The sequence below is a fragment of the Papaver somniferum genome, unplaced genomic scaffold, assembly GCF_003573695.1.
Source record: "Papaver somniferum cultivar HN1 unplaced genomic scaffold, ASM357369v1 unplaced-scaffold_137, whole genome shotgun sequence".
Taxonomy (NCBI): domain Eukaryota; kingdom Viridiplantae; phylum Streptophyta; class Magnoliopsida; order Ranunculales; family Papaveraceae; genus Papaver; species Papaver somniferum.
In genome coordinates, this window is record NW_020622934.1 from 19038095 (window position 1) to 19043438 (window position 5344).

Sequence of the window (5344 nt, forward strand, 5' to 3'; positions counted from 1 at the left end):
CTAGTCAACACTAATGTCAAATGATGCAAGCACTCATCGAAAGATGAACCAAACACTGAAAAATCATCCATAAAGACCTCTAAGAACCGTTCTACCATATCAGAAAATATGCTCATCATACAACGCTGAAAAGTTGCAGGGGCATTACATAGCCCGAAAGGCATGCGTCTATACGCAAAGGTACCAAAGGGACAGGTAAAAGTGGTTTTCTCTTGGTCTTCTGGGGCAATAACGATCTGATTATAACCGGAGTAGCCATCTAAGAAGCAATAGTGACTATGTCCAGCTAATCGCTCTAGCATTTGGTCGATAAAAGGAAGGGGAAAGTGATCCTTCCTTGTGACCTTGTTCAATTTCCTATAGTCAATACACACACGCCATCCCGTGGTCACTCGGGTTGGGATTAATTCATTATTATCATTCTGGACTACAGTGATACCTGATTTCTTGGGGACAACCTGAACAGGGCTGACCCACTTACTGTCTGAAATTGGGTAAATAATACCCGCATCTAACAACTTAAGCACCTCTTTTCGAACTACCTCTTTCATGTTAGGGTTCAGTCGACGTTGCATCTCCCTAGAAGGTTTGGAGTCTTCCTCTAAATGAATCTGATGCATACACACAGTAGGACTTATACCCTTAATGTCTGCTATAGTCCACCCTAAAGCTTCCTTATTGTCTTGAAGTACATTTACTAGCCTACTTTCCTGATCACTATCCAAATTGGAAGCTACAATCACAGGTAAAGTCTCAGATGGGCCTAAAAACACATACTTTAGAGTATCGGGTAGTGGTTTAAGGTCCAACTTTGGGGGCTCTTCTAAAGAAGGAATTAGGGTAGTCTCAGAAACTGGTAACGGTTCGAACCTAGCTTTCCATCTATCAGTGTCTAACACAGGGGTAGAATCTAATAGAGCATTCACCTGTTCAATAGTGCTATCGTCGTCAAAATCTAAACCAAAATGGGATAGACAACTTTCTAATGGGTCTTCAGACAAGATGTTTGGTAATGACTCCTGAACTAAGGCTTCTATCATGTTCACCTCCTCAACACATGTGTCATCTAGCTCATGAGGTTGCTTACTGACATTAAAAATGTTCATCTCCATAGTCATATTACCAAAAGATAAACTCATCACACCATTTCGACAGTTAATGATCGCATTAGACGTAGCTAAAAATGGGCGACCTAAAATCACAGGTATCTGGTTCTCTGGGTCAGGGACAGGTTGGGTATCTAGGACCACGAAATCCACTGGATAAATAAACTTGTCGACCTCAATAAGAACATCCTCGATAACACCTCGAGGGATTTTAACAGACCTATCAGCTAACTGCAGTGTCATCTGAGTAGGTTTCATTTCACCAAGTCCTAGCTGTAAGTATACATGGAATGGCAGTAAGTTCACACTGGCTCCTAAGTCAAGTAAAGCTTTTTCTACCCGGAAGTTACCTATTGTGCAAGCAATGGTAGGAGAACCTGGGTCTTTGTACTTTGGAGTTGTGGTGTTCTGAATGATTGAACTTACGTGACTAGCTAAAAAGGCTTTCTTATGGACGCTAAGTTTTCGCTTTCGCGTACACATATCCTTAAGGAACTTGGCATAAGCAGGAATTTGCCTAATTGCATCTAATAAGGGAAGGTTTATGGTAACTTGCTTAAAAACCTCCACTATGTCATTAAAGTTCGATTCCTTCTTTGTTGGTACTAATAGCTGAGGAAATGGGGCTCTAGGCCTAAAATCAGACCTTTCAGGAACCGAATTCACATCATCAGAAACTTTATCAGTCTCTTCAGCTACTGGTCCTGAGAGGTGAGATCCTGAGGGGTGAACTACAGTATGTTCACTCTCGGGCATGGTTCTAACATCATTCAATTGATTCGATGGTTTTACACCTAATTCATGAACTCCTCTAGGGTTGTGTTGTGTTTGACTAGGAAACTTACCTTTTTCTCTCAAAGAATCACTTATCAGACCAACCTGGGTTTTTAACCGGAAATAGCCTGACTATTTTCTTGTCCTATCCTGTTACTAGCTTGTAGACTCTGTTCTACGGATAACTGAAATTTTGCAGTTTGCCGAGTTAACAAGGCGAGAGATTCCTCTAAACTTAGGATTTTCTTATCTGACTGATTCTGAAACTGAACTAGTCCTAAAGGATTCTTTATATAGCCAAAACCTGGGGGAGCATTAGAATTACTAAACTGACCTTGACTTTGGCCCTTAGATCACGAAAGTTTCGGATGGTTTCTCCAACCAGGATTATAGGTTTCTGAATATGGGTCAATCTTTTGACGGTTATCAAATCTAGTGTTATTATAAAGAGCATTGGCTTGCTCTTCAATATTCTGGCCTTCCCAAAAAGGCTCCACTCTACCACTAGTCTGGCCCACTTTTAAGGCTTCTAACCTTTTTGCTATATCAGCAATTTTGGCATCTGATTCATAGCCTCCTTGTACCCTATTAACATTTCCTCTACTTAAAAGAATTGTTTTCTGGGGTGCCCTACTATTTTCCCATTGGTGGGTTTTTTCGGCGATTTCATTAAAAAATTCCATCGCCGCATCAACAGTTTGGTTTTCAAATCCACCAGTGCATAGAGACTCAACCATGGTCGTTGTGGAATAATATAAACCCTCATAAAGGATCTGAACTATCCTAACCTTTTCTAAACCATGATGAGGACACTGGGATAATAAATCATTGAACCTTTCCAAATACCTATATAAATATTCTCCCTCTTGTTGTGAAAATGTGCATATTTGCGTCCTAATAGACGATGTTTTGTGCCTAGGGAAAAACTTATTGAAAAAGGCATATGTAAGTTGTTCATATGTCTCAATTGACTCGGAGTCCAAACTATACAGCCACGACTTGGCCTTATCTTTCAGGGAAAATGGGAATAACCTAAGTTTCAAAGCATCATCATCTAAGCCTCTAATTCTTAGAGTACTACAAATTTCCTCAAAATCCCTAACATGATAATAAGGGTTTTCATTTTCTTTCCCTGAAAAGATTGGGAGAATCTGTAAGGTCCCAGGTTTCAGTTCATAGGGTGCCTCCGTTTCAGCTAACTTAATACACGAAGGACGGGTAGTCCTAGTTGGATTCAACAAAGCTTTCAAAGTTGTCATTTCTGGCGCTATTGGAGCAACATGGATTCTCTCCTCAGTCAAAGAACGTTCAAAAACAGACTCTTCAAAAGCCGTACTTTCTAGATTAAGGTAATCGAGACGCTTCGAACTACTAGGTTTCTCTTTAACAAATCTACCCAGTGCGTCTCTTTTACGTTCAGGCATACAATAGAATTTTTTAAATTGGAAGGGTAAGAAAACACAGATCAAGTCCGACTCAACCAAATCAAACCTATTGATTTCTAGCAAACAAAAAGCATGATGGCTCCACTTAGATTGTTTCTAGACCAGCTTCTAATTCTTCGAACGGGAATTCGTTACAATTTAAGCAAACCCCTCTGGAATCAATCCGAGTTAACGTAAGTTGAATAGAGGCGAGGGAAGCTCGGTGGAGCTTTGATACCCAAGGCCTCACCGGTATTACAAGGCGGCGCAGTCACGCATTCAACTTACAGAAACCGTCAAGAACTTCGAAGTATGCTTAAAAGAGTAACCAATATTTTTCGAATGACTTTCCTGTTAAGCTCGTTACCCTATCGGTATCGTTCTAGTCAAAATTTTAGGCTTAGGTTCGGGTAGGTTACGTGTTCCTAAAGCGGGCAAGAAGAGAACGGTGATGAAATCCGAACCCTTATCTTGTATGGCCAGGCCTTGCCCTTTACTAGAAAAATAAATGTCCATATTCATTCCTCAACATATATGCATACGAAGGAGTCCAGTAACTCGCTGACAGGGGATTCGCGAGTGTTTAGAATCTTACCTCCTGTTCCAGACGGGGGATGAATCGGTTGTAGTCGACTCGGGCCACTGACTCCGATGTCTAGTGTACGAACCCAGGGTGCAGAGACAATATCGTAATTGTACTCCTTCTCTGCAAACAGTTTATATTTAAAGTACCCTTTCGTAGGGTAATAAAAAAATAATGTCCCAAAGTCAAAAAGTCCAAAAAAAGAAAGAAAAATTACAAAAATAATAAACCCTAATACAGTTTTTTTTTTTGTTTTAAAAAAATAAAATAAACAAACCCTAAACTAAAATTGTCTAAAATAAAATTGTCTTCTTTTCTGTTCTTTTTGCTTTAATCTTTAGCTCCAATTCTTTATGAAATCACCAAACTACTTGGCTCAATTTTCTTTATGATCCAGAACCTGTAGACACAAGATAAATACCCAAAAACATAAAAAAAGGACAAAAATAATAAAATAAATAAATAAATAAATAAAATAAATCTAAAACCCTAAAAACAAGTCCGCGTCGGCGGCGCCAAAAATTGATGTGATTTGTAGATAGTGATAAAAGTGGTTCGATTCTCAGACTTGTGAATAATATTAATTAGACTTAAATTCTAATGTTAAAATAGAAAACTCACTAAAAATTATAGCAAACTCAATCAAAGATGATATCAATACTAAAAGAAACACTGAGGCTAAGATTCCACTATTTTCCAAGTTCAAAGTGATTAAACCAATACTTATGCAATTTTCTTGTTTAATTTGATTCTAAAATATTGTAACAAATAGATTTTCAAAAATAATAATTGTAAATACCAAGTATGAAGCATCAAAAGTCTTAAAACTAAGCATACTCCATCAAAATAGATCACAATCACTCAAATAAAAATCATATTCAATAATAGTTCAAGCCAAATAATCATATAATTATTGCAAATAAAAAGATAAAATAGAATATACCACTTTTTGTTGGAAAAATAGCTTCCTCTATCGCCTCAGCAATGGGGTTTAGCTCCTCATATTAATCATGATCTCAAAATATGTGTTTGTTGCTCAAAAGATGATTAAAAGAGTGAAAAGTAATAACACAGACTGTTTGCAACAGTGTATTGGTGTTGCAAAACAACTGTTACAATGGAACTGTTACAGAAAAACTGTTGCTTTGTCGCTGATTTTAAGACCCTAGAATACGACTGCCCTGCACAGCTTAATGTTCTTCAGCTGTTAAACAACGACACTGTTCTGCGACTGTTTCCTGTGCGTCAATGTTCTTCGCGTTATTCCTCTTCAGCAGCAGCAGCAGCAGAAACAGAGTTTTGTAAAGCTCTGATTTCTTCTTCTCTGGCTCTCCTTAGGTTCCCAAACTCTCGACACCTCTTCTATATGACCCAACACATCTATTTATATCAAAAATACCGATTAAATCTCTCCCAAATCTTCCAAAATCTCTTTCCTTCTCTTTACGACCAAGTTG

General features: G+C 38.3%; 1 pseudogene; it reads left to right on the forward strand.

Annotated features, from left to right (window-relative positions):
* Nucleotides 1-2675: 2675 nt before the first annotated feature.
* Nucleotides 2676-2775, forward strand: LOC113335063 (annotated as a pseudogene).
* The last annotated feature ends 2569 nt before the right edge of the window (nucleotides 2776-5344 follow it).